This window comes from Onthophagus taurus, chromosome 3 (genome assembly GCF_036711975.1).
Source record: "Onthophagus taurus isolate NC chromosome 3, IU_Otau_3.0, whole genome shotgun sequence".
NCBI classification, from domain to species: Eukaryota; Metazoa; Arthropoda; class Insecta; order Coleoptera; family Scarabaeidae; genus Onthophagus; species Onthophagus taurus.
Genome location: NC_091968.1, coordinates 10,853,216 through 10,865,338, shown reverse-complemented (window position 1 = coordinate 10,865,338; position 12,123 = coordinate 10,853,216). Strand labels below are relative to the sequence as shown.

The following is a 12,123-nucleotide window of genomic DNA, read 5'->3' as shown; positions in this document are numbered from 1 at the left end:
GAAAACCGCGTATAATTGTCATATATGAATATTTACGGCGTCATAACTTTCTTATCCATCTCCGCCTTCCTCCCAGCACTTGCTTCCAATCCATCACTTCCTCCCTCAATTCATCACAATCCACCAGCGGATGGTGTCAACTCCCAGCCCTTCCCACACAGTTTGCACCCTCTCTCCTCATACTCCATCCAATATCTATTGGCCCTCTCTTCATTACTATACCTAACTCTATCTACCAACCCCTTCCCCTACTCACCCCTCTCCGCCATCAAGTACTTCGGTAGCCCCTCTGCTATAATCTCCCCATATTTTGGGTTATACCTACTCTTCCTTATCTTTGTCCTTCTCTCTGGCATTCCCACATCCATATTCCAGTGTATAACGCGAAACTCCCTAGTCAACCCCAACTCCCACCTCTAATACATCCTCTAACAGCCCCTGCTCCTTCTATCCCCATGTCTCCACCCCTAACATCATAACGCTTTCTATCAAGCGCTCAAACATTATTTTCCTTTTTGCCACATCTCCTCCAAATATCCACTCACCCCATTCCCAGACATGTCCCACGAGACCAAGCGGAGAAATAAATACTGCTTACAGAAAACTTTTAGTCCATTATTTTGGACTCGGTCTAGGACTCAGAAAATAAAATGATAGAAACCTAAATCACCTCCTAAATGATCTACTTGGGGACTACCTATTTTAAACCAGAAAAAAAATTCTATTTAAGAATATACTATAATTTTTAATTCAGATAATACGAAATAAAGCAATTGTAACTTTTTATATTTATTTATTTTAAATAATTTAAATAAGACTATTTTCCCGCTAGAATGTGACGTCACTCTGAATAAGCAATCCGATTGGTTCATCGCAACCATCATTCTTTTGACGTTGACAGCTAGTAACGAATTAATTCTTAAACCTTATTTCATTACAAAAAAAAATTAAGCTTATTCATAAAAGAAATCATTAATTACTAAATTGTGTGAAAATCAAATAATTAATTGAGAATTGTTTAAACGTCACTAATAAACGTTAATAACAAACGGGTTTTTGTACAATCGATGGCCCGAAACGTTTATAATCTATATTAATTATCGAATAAAACACCCGAAGCGATATTCTCTCGAATACGATGAAAGAGAAAACGGGGCCCGCGGAGAGAGAAACATATTTACATAATCGAACAATAAACGTTTCGGTTTCAGTTTGGCTCGTGTCTTGATGCACATTCCAATCATGAAAAGCCGTTTGTTCGTTCCCAATATTTATTATTCCAATTCGAATTCCAATAATCTCTCTCTAACTCAAAACTTAAGATAACTAAATCGGCCGAGAAATTCGCAACAACCTTTCGTTATTTTATTTACATTTCGTATTTATATCTCATTCAAAAGAAACGAAATTCTTTTTTGCGATACCAAGCATTTCGAATGTCACATCACGTTTTAAAATAGCCTTATAATTAAATAGCACGGATTGCTATGAAGAATTTCGCACAAATTTATTATTTTATTTCCGCATAGTATCTCAATAACTGATTGTTATTGGAAATTGGACATGTTTATGTTCGTTAATTTGAACGTTTTCTTACAATAAGACATTTATAACACCTTCAACGTTTACTATCTCTATTAACGATCATTTAAAATCGTTTGAAACGGTTTGAACTTGTTTTCAAATTGCTTGATTAAACGAAATTTATTACTTGAGTGGTTACTAATTGGAGAAAAATATGATTAAACTTGGTTCTATTTTTGTTTTTCAGTTAATTTCAGGGAAGAAATGAGATTTATTATTGGTTAAATAATTAAATAATTATTGCAAGTGCTGGGGGGAAGGCGGAGAGGAGGAGATGGATGACGAAGGTGGTATTCCTCCATAAACAGTACTTAGACTTTTTCTAGCAATATACAGTCTTCTGCGAGTAGTATCTTGCTTTCTGTCAGGAGTAACTGATCGTCTACAAGCAGTAAGCAGTATTCCGCAACCAGTATCTAGCTTCGGAAACAGTATCTAATCCTCTATCTGCATTATCTAGTCTTATTTCAGTACTATCCAGCCTTCTGAAACCAATATATTGTATTCTACAAGCAGTATTTACTCTCCTGCAACAGAATCTAGTCTTCTTCAAGTAGTGTCTTGCCTTTAGTAGCAGCAAATAGTGTTGTGCAAGCAATATCTAGTCTTTGGCAACAGTATCTAATCCTCTGCCAGCATTATCTAGTCTTCTTCTAGTAACATCCAGCCTTCTAAGACCACTATATTGCACCCTGCCATCAATTATTAGTAATATCTAGTCTTCCATTAGGAATATCTAGTTTTTTACCAACAGTATCTCATCTTGTATCAAAAATATGAAGTTTACAAGTCGTATCTAGTGATTTACCAGCAGTATCTAGTTACATGTTGTAACTGTCTTCTTCCAGCAGCTTATAGTCATCTGTAAACAGTATCTAGCATTTCTCCAGAACTATTCAATCTTCTAAACGCAGTATATTGTATTCTGCAAGCATTGTCGCTTGCATTTTAAACTACTAAAACACTAGAAATCTCGTAGGCCGTTGTTTAAAGCCTTAAAATCAACGTCAGAAGTAAAAGAATGGACTGGTTAGGCAAAACTAGCCTCGATCTCGCATCTTCTTGTTGGTTATAGTATCATTAATTTCGTGAGTGTCCACATAAAACAACATATATTTTGCTATGTTGCTGATACAACTTTGGTGCATTATTATTGGTTAAATAATTATTATTGGTTAATAATTATGGTGCGATATGACCGTTTCTGTTAAGCTACTGAATCGTAATTAAACGTTCCAAAAATGGTATAACGTTGAGTGACATGTGTATGGGTGAGCGGATTGCGCGATCAAAAAGTCTCTCGCGCTCTTGACGTACTGCTGAACTAATTTGCCAAGGTAAACGCACCAGTTGGCGGCATTCTTTTTAACAAAATCATTATTGCACTTTGAGAATCGCAAAATTAATAGTAGGGATTAATTATTAGATTCTTTTAAAAAATGTCAAAGACGCCATGAACCATAAAACCGACTTGGAAGGTTATTATTTCCTAAACAAAAAAATTTGAAATTAAAGAATATTATCATTCCATGAAATCTTACTGCATTTTCTGCATTAACACAAGAGTCAAGTAAGAAAACGAACGACAATCGCCCCGAAGCGATTAAAAATCCAAAAACGAGCCTGACCTAAATCACGATTTACATTCTCGTTCCTCCACAACAAAACTTTAAAACCCATTTATTTATTATCCGCTATAAAATGATCAATCTTTTATTTAATTTATTTTTTTGCGTCAATTTTGTTTAAACGAATGTACAAAACGTGTTTTGAATCAACAACAAACACATTTGGAACGATGAATGATATTTAAATTCTAATGTGGTTGAAAAATGCGCGGACGCGTGTAGGAAATCTTAAAACGACCAAGTACTCGTTAGTTTTATATTGTCAATTCCACTGGTGGCTATCATCCTTCCTTTTTCTTCTTTCTTATTCTATTACGAAGCAATCCGTGTTTAATATGCTCGCCTCGAGTTCTCTTTTCTTACTTACAAGAAGTGACTCTGTGCGAGGCTTGGGAATCGTCCCATTTAGAAAGGGAACAGATGCATAGATGCGCGTATAATCGGTTCTTATTACTACTTAAAACTGTTGGTTGGCTTAAAAGGATTTTTATTCCAATGTGAAGTACTAAACGGTTCTTAAGTTGACTTATGATATAATATGGTTAGTTATGTAAGAAAATAAATTAAAAAATCGTACCTTATGTCATGGTTTTTCTTTGTTACTTCGGTTTTGGTCGATACTAAAACACGAAAAAAGATAATTAATAACAAGATTTGTATTAGAAACTAAAATTATAGGTTGATGTTGTTTAGCATTAATTTTTGAGCTATATAGACGTTTTCGATTGAGCAAGTTACCTTATTATTAATAGACGATAATCGTTGAGATATTAATCTAGATGCCCACGTTTCAAAAATTTACATAAGATTAATTTCGTAGTCCGATTAATAATTAATTAGGTTGGAAAAAACGAAAATAAACATCAAGAATTAAATCACGCACAAATTTGACAACTCAAACGTCAAATTAGCGTTTCTGCGAAGTTAGTTACTTATTTTTAAAACGAATAACTTATTTTATCTTTATTAATTAATTAAATTCGATTAAAAAACGATTTAAAAGAAGAAAAAAATATTTGTGACGTATTAACTAAAAGAATTTAATTAATTATAAATTAATTAAGATTTTTGATATATTGTTATATTTCAATTTCTTTTTTATCAATGGATGGCGCTACCTATTCCCTCCGATTCGTTAAATTTTAATATTTAATATTTGATTTATTACTGATACTATTATTTGATTATAATAAAAGTAATAAAAACGAAGAAAATTTTAAAAATAAATAAATTTAAAAAAAATCTAAGTAATTAATATATAGATAAATGTGTTTGACATGAATGACATGTGACAGTTTATTTAACCTATAAATTTTTTAAATCTATATTATTATACCGGGAATTTCATATAACTCGCATTATGTGAATGCAGTAACCATTGTTACAAAACTACTATGTAATATGTAGTGATAAAAACCGGATACCGGATATTCGGCATCCCCTATTGCCACATTATTGCTATATTTGAATAAAAATGAAATTAATAAGAATATAGCTATATCAACTTATTGGATCCAAGATACAAAATGAACTTTTTTGATGCTGGTTTAGCTAACGAAGCAATTCTAAAAAGAGGATACTTTAATTAATAATTGGCGATATTTCCACAAGGATCCTTCAAGAAATTAATTTTATAGCGAATTTTGAAAGTTATCGATGAAAATTGCAGGATCGAAAATTTTATCAAAACATCAAATATTGTTTTCTCAAAAACTAAAAGCTATTTTTCAAAACGGGTTGGTTCATTGGAAAGAGGACACTTTCATTAACATTTTGGAAAATTTTCATATTCATATACCAAGAAATCAATTTTACACGAATTTTTAAAACTTAATCGGCGAAAATTGCAAAATTCGAAAAAATTGACGATTATTTCAAAAACTTATTTTTCAAGAACTAAAAGTGATTTTTCAAAACGGCTTTTTACATTAAAAAGAGGATACCTTAATTAATAATTAGTGATATATCCACAAGAATCCTTCAAGAAATTAATTTTATAGCGAATTTTAAAAGTTATCGATGAAAATTGCAACATCGATAATTTTATCAAAACTTCAAATATTGTTTTCTCAAAAACTAAATGTTATTTTTCAAAACGGGTTGGTTCATTGGAAAGAGCACCCTTTTATTAACATTTTGGGAAATTTTCATATTCATATTCCAAGAAATCGGTTTTATACAAATTTTTAAACTTAATCGGCGAAAATTGCTAAATTCGAAAAAATTCTCGTTCATTTCAAAAATTTATTTCTCAAGAACTGAAAGTGATTTTTCAAAACGGCTTTTTGCATTAAAAAGAGGATATTTTAATTAATAATTGGTGATATTTCCACAAGGATCCTTCAAGAAATGAATTTTATAGCGAAATTTGAAAATTATCGATGAAAATTGCAGCATCGAAAATTTTATCAAAACTTTAAATATTGTTTTCTCAAAAATTAAAAGTTATTTTTCAAAACGGGTCGGTTCATTGGAAAGAATACACTTTTATTAACATTTTGGGAAATCGTCATACTCATATTCCAAGCAATCGATTTTATACGAATTTTTAAAATTTAATCGGCGAAAATTGCAGAATTTGAAATAATTGATTACTTCAAAAATTTATTTCTCAAGAACTAAAAGTGATTTTTCAAAGCGGCTTTTTGCATTAAAAAGAGGATATTTTAATTAATAATTGGTGATATTTCCACAAGGATCCTTCAAGAAATGAATTTTATAGCGAAATTTGAAAATTATCGATGAAAATTGCAGCATCGAAAATTTTATCAAAACTTCAAATATTGTTTTCTCAAAAATTAAAAGTTATTTTTCAAAACGTGTTGGTTCATTGGAAAGAGATTACTTTTATTAACATTTTTGAAAATTTTCATACTCATATTCCAAGAAATCGATTTTATACGAATTTTTGAAACTTAATCGGCGAAAATTGCAAAATTCGAAAAAATTGTCGATTATTTCAAAAATTTATTTCTCTAGAACTAAAAGTGATTTTTCAAAACGGCTTTTTGCATTAAAAAGAGGATACTTTAGTTAATAATTGGTGATATTTCCACAAGGATCCTTCAAGAAATTAATATTATAGCGAATTTTGAAAATTATCGATGAAAATTGCAACATCGAAAATTTTATCAAAACTTCAAATATTGTTTTCTCAAAAACTAAAAGTTATTTTTCAAAATGGCTTTATTCATTCGAAAGAAGACACTCTTATTAACACTTTGGGAAATCTTCATACTCATATTCCAAGAAATCAATGTTACACGAATTTTTAAAACTTAATCGGGGAAAATTGCAAAATTCGAAAAAATTGACGATTATTTCAAAAACTTATTTCTCAAGAACTAAAAGTGATTTTTCAAAGCGGCTTGTTACATTAAAAAGAGGATACTTTAATTAATAATTGGTGATATTTCCACAAGGATCCTTCAAGAAATTAATTTTATAGCGAATTTTAAAAGTTATCGATGAAAATTGCAACATCGAAAATTTTATCAAAACTTCAAATATTGTTTTCTCAAAAATTAAAAGTTATTTTTCAAAACGTGTTGGTTCATTGGAAAGAGATTGCTTTTATTAACATTTTGGAAAATGTTCATACTCATATTCCAAGAAATCGATTTTATACGAATTTTTGAAACTTAATCGGCGAAAATTGCAAAATACGAAAAAATTGTCGATTATTTCAAAAATTTATTTCTCTAGAACTAAAAGTGATTTTTCAAAACGGCTTTTTGCATTAAAAAGAGGATACTTTAGTTAATAATTGGTGATATTTCCACAAGGATCCTTCAAGAAATTAATATTATAGCGAATTTTGAAAATTATGGATGAAAATTGCAACATCGAAAATTTTATCAAAACTTCAAATATTGTTTTCTCAAAAACTAAAAGTTATTTTTCAAAATGGCTTGGTTCATTCGAAAGAAGACATTCTTATTAACACTTTGGGAAATCTTCATACTCATATTCCAAGAAATCGATTTTATACGAATTTTTAAAACTTAATCGGCGAAAATTGCAAAATTCGAAAAAATTTACTAATATTTCAAAAATGTATTTCTCAAGAACTAAAAGTGATTTTTCAAAACGACTTGTTGCATTAAAAAGAGGATACTTTAATTAATAATTGGTGATATTTCCACAAGAATCCTTCAAGAAATTAATTTTATAGCGAGTTTTGAAAATTATTGATGAAAATTGTAACATCGAAAATTTTATCAAAACTTCAAATATTGTTTTCTCAAAAATTAAAAGTTATTTTTCAAAACGTGTTGGTTCATTGGAAAGAGGACACTTTTGTTAACATTTTGGGAAATCGTCATACTCATATTCCAAGAAATCGATTTTATACGAATTTTTAAAACTTAATCGGCGAAAATTGCAAAATTTGAAATAATTGACGATTACTTCAAAAATTTATTTCTCAAGAACTAAAAGTGATTTTTCAAAGCGGCTTTTTACATTAAAAACAGGATACTTTAATTAATAATTGCTGTTATTTCCACAAGGATCCTTCAAGAAATTAATTTTTTAGCGAGTTTTGAAAATTATCGATGAAAATTGTAACATCGAAAATTTTATCAAAACTTCAAATATTGTTTTCTCAAAAACTAAAAGTTATTTTTCAAAACGGGTTGGTTCATTGGAAAGAAGACACTCTTATTAACACTTTGGGAAATCTTCATACTCATATTCCAAGAATCGGATTTTACACGAATTTTTAAAACTTAATCGGCGAAAATTGGAAAATTCTAAATAATTGACGATTACTTAAAAAATTTATTTCTCAAGAACTAAAAGTGATTTTTCAAAACGACTTTTTGCATTAAAAAGAGGATACTTTAATTAATAATTGGTGATATTTCCACAAGGATCCTTCAAGAAATTAATTTTTTAGCGAGTTTTGAAAATTATCGATGAAAATTGTAACATCGAAAATTTTATCAAAACTTCAAATATTGTTTTCTCAAAAACTAAACGTTATTTTTCAAAACGGGTTGGTTCATTGGAAAGAAGACACTCTTATTAACACTTTGGGAAATCTTCATACTCATATTCCAAGAATCGGATTTTATACGAATTTTTAAAACTTAATCGGCGAAAATTGCAAAATTCGAAATAATTGACGATTACTTCAAAAATTTATTTCTCAAGAACTAAAAGTGATTTTTCAAAGCGGCTTTTTACATTAAAAAGAGGATACTTTAATTAATAATTGGTGATATTTCCACAAGGATCCTTCAAGAAATTAATTTTTTAGCGAGTTTTGAAAATTATCGATGAAAATTGTAACATCGAAAATTTTATCAAAACTTCAAATATTGTTTTCTCAAAAACTAAAAGTTATTTTTCAAAACGGGTTGGTTCATTGGAAAGAAGACACTCTTATTAACACTTTGGGAAATCTTCATACTCATATTCCAAGAATCGGATTTTATACGAATTTTTAAAACTTAATCGGCGAAAATTGCAAAATTCGAAATAATTGACGATTACTTCAAAAATTTATTTCTCAAGAACTAAAAGTGATTTTTCAAAGCGGCTTTTTACATTAAAAAGAGGATACTTTAATTAATAATTGGTGATATTTCCACAAGGATCCTTCAAGAAATTAATTTTATAGCGAATTTTAAAAGTTATCGATGAAAATTGCAACATCGAAAATTTTATCAAAACTTCAAATATTGTTTTCTCAAGAATTAAAAGTTATTTTTCGAAACGTGTTGGTTCATTGGAAAGAGGACACTTTTATTAACATTTTGGGAAATTTTCATACTTATATTCCAAGAAATCGATTTTATACAAATTTTTAAAACTTAATCGGCGAAAATTACAAAATTCGAAAAAATTGTCGTTCATTTCTAAAATTTATATCTCAAGGACTGAAAGTGATTTTTCAAAACGGCTTGTTGCATTAAAAACAGGATACTTTAATTAATAATTGGTGATATTTCCACAAGGATCCTGCAAGAAATGAATTTTATAGCGAAATTTGAAAATTATCGATGAAAATTGCAACATCCAAAATTTTATCAAAACTTCAAATATTGTTTTCTCAAAAACTAAAAGTTATTTTTCCAAACGGGTTGGTCAAATTCGAAATAATTGACGATTATTTCTCAAGAACTAATAGTGACTTTTCAAAACGGCTTTTTGCATTAAAAAGAGGATAGTTAATTAATAATGGGTGATATTTCCACAAGAATCCTTCAAGAAATTAATTTTATAGCGAATTTTGAAAGTTATCGATGAAAATTCCAAAACCTAAAAGAGATACTAATTCCTGTGAATGGTGGAGTACTAAGTAATTGGTTTTTAATATCCGGCCAAAGCCGGATATTTGGTAACTATTCGGTATCCGGCCGGATTTAAAAAAATGATGAATAGGCCCCGGATACCGAATAGTTGCCGATTATCCGTTCCACCACTACTACTGCATTTGCGGTAGGACGTGCGGCTAAACCCAAATGTTTCTACTTCTAGGTCTTGTGTTAGTTCTAGTGATAGTGCTAGTGTAAAACTAGAATTAACACTAAACCTAGAACTAGAGACATTCGGATTTAGCCGCACGTCTCTCAAGACGGCTAAACCCGAATAATTCTAGTTCAAGGTCTAGTGTTGAATCTAGTTTTAGTTCAATAAAAACATGCAACATAGAGATATTTTATGCTAACTAGTGCTACCTATCACCTAACAGCCGTCTTAAAAAAGGTACGGCTAAACGGAATGTTTCTCGTTGTAGGTCTAGTGTTAGTTCTTGTGCTAGTGTAGTCTAGTTTTATTTGTTATTCAGCGCTAGATTACTTTACATTCTCTAAATAAAAAGAGAGTAAATTAATGGTAAATTTATACTTTAAAATCCATTAGTAGCAATTAACACGAGTCGAGCTTATAAATATAAAAATTTATTATCGACTTATTTATTATTAATGAAATAGCGTTAAGTAAGAATTTCGAGATTAATTCAAGATAATAAATTTAGGTTGGAATGGATAAATTACCTTCACTTAATACATTGAATATTTTTTTATATCCTACAAAATGAAAACGTAAGCAACGAAATCGGATAAAATAAATAGAGATGAACTTAAAACGAACCGAATGTTTAATCAAGTCTGTTTAAAGAGTAAGAAAAAAAACATTATCTTAGAAATAGCGAAAGAAAATCTCCTGGTTAATTAAGCAAATTAAGACGAGGCTTGCTGGTTTTTGTTGATATAATGGAAAGGTTAAAAGTCGTAATAACGTCCACCTTTGTGTATCTTTGTCGTTGTCATCTCATTAAACATCATTATCGATTAGAATTTTCTTGGCGCCAAATAATTAGTTGAGGTGGCGATTAATTTTCAAGTGGGAACCTGTCACTACAACCTTCTAAACTCGTATAAATTATGCAAGATGGTACGAAACGAAACGAAACCCACAATGGGACATTTCAAACCCACACAAATATTTCGCAGGCAAATCATTTTCTTGGTGTAATCATTTTTATCTTCTAAAATCAAAAACATTTCATCTCTTTTAACTTATTTTTTTAAACCATTTCATTCAGACTACAAAAACAAGTGGTCTTTCTTATTAACAATCCCCCCTATTCACTTCATCTCACATTTTTTCTTCATTTTCATCTTTTTCTACCATGTGTTTCATTTCGTGTCGGCAAAGTTCTTTTGAAACGAGTTTGAATTTCGGGCGTTAAAAAAAATCAACATAAAACTTACTGTGTGACGGCTTGAGAAGGATTAAGTAGTATGATTTAACACGCTTTTTGGGTTTAAAACAAAAAAAAATAATCAACATGTGTGGTCAAATTAATAATTTTTTGTTGTTAATCGAAATTTCTTGCTATTTTTGATTAAGTAATATCAGTAAAACCGTATTTCACCATTTGAAAACTTGACAGGGCAATTGAACGACAAACAACCAGTACATTCCAGCTCCAATTAACGACAACGCGTAACGAGATCGTGCTTGTTGATACGAACACCGTTCGGTCCATTAGGTTTTCGCCGGGATTCTTTGAAAAATCCAAGGATAATAGCTAGTGAATACCGATTGAAAACTTATCATTGAACCGTTTTGTTAATTCGAATACAATTCAACAAATTAAATCGAGTTAATAAGTTTATTTCAAACGTCACAAGTGACAACTCTATGATAAGAGTACTACTTTACCGACGTCGTGTAAATTGACGTTTAAATAAAAAATAATTTGATTTTGTTCGGAGAATAATCTTTTCTGTAACTCATTTTACGTTGTTTCAACATTAACATATCATTAAATAACGATTTGATTATATAATAATCTTTTTGGTTAAGAAATTTTCTGTTAAAGAATTGTCAAATTTACAATGCAATGAAGATAGTTTTAAATAAAACTTATTTAATTATAATTTATTTTGAAATCATTAATTGAATCATTTTAATAAACATGATTGTTAATTTAATCATTTTTCATAAATTAAATTGTAAGTTGAATAATATTTATTGTAAGTAAGAGTGAGGTTGACTTTGACACAACAACAACTTAATTTATTTTTGAATCAAATTTTATAACAATTTCTTTTATGTGGGGGTAAGTAAAAAACTTAGTTTTAATTGTTTTAATTAATCCTGCAAGAGTAAATTAAATTATAAAATAAATTAAATTGACAACTCTATGATAAGAATACTACTTTACCGACATCGTTAAAATTGACGTTTAAATAAAAAAATAAATTGTTTTATTCTGAGTATAATCTTTTCTGTAACTCATCATTGATAGATGCGCTGTTATTTATAATTTATTTTTTTAAATCAGTTATCATTGACAAATTGATAATTTCAATAAAAAGAGAACTTTCGCTATAAGTGCGTGGTAGCACTGTCTATCAAATTTGACAAATTACTTGTGGAGATTATTGAATAG

At 29.5% G+C, this 12,123-nt stretch overlaps 1 protein-coding gene across 2 annotated transcripts in view; it reads right to left on the bottom strand.

Moving 5' to 3' along the window:
• The window catches only part of LOC111418977 (formin 3), a 70,858-nt gene that overhangs the window by 44,579 nt on the left and 14,156 nt on the right, over positions 1-12,123 (bottom strand). The window contains exons 1-2 of one of the 2 annotated variants that reach the window (XM_023051707.2): positions 3,951-4,116; positions 3,790-3,832 (exon numbers count right to left, since the gene is read on the bottom strand). The gene's annotated coding sequence lies outside the window, so the exon portion shown is untranslated. Of the gene's footprint in view, positions 1-3,789; positions 3,833-3,950; positions 4,117-12,123 lie in introns of those variants that run through there. The other variant, XM_023051706.2, reaches the window with a different exon arrangement.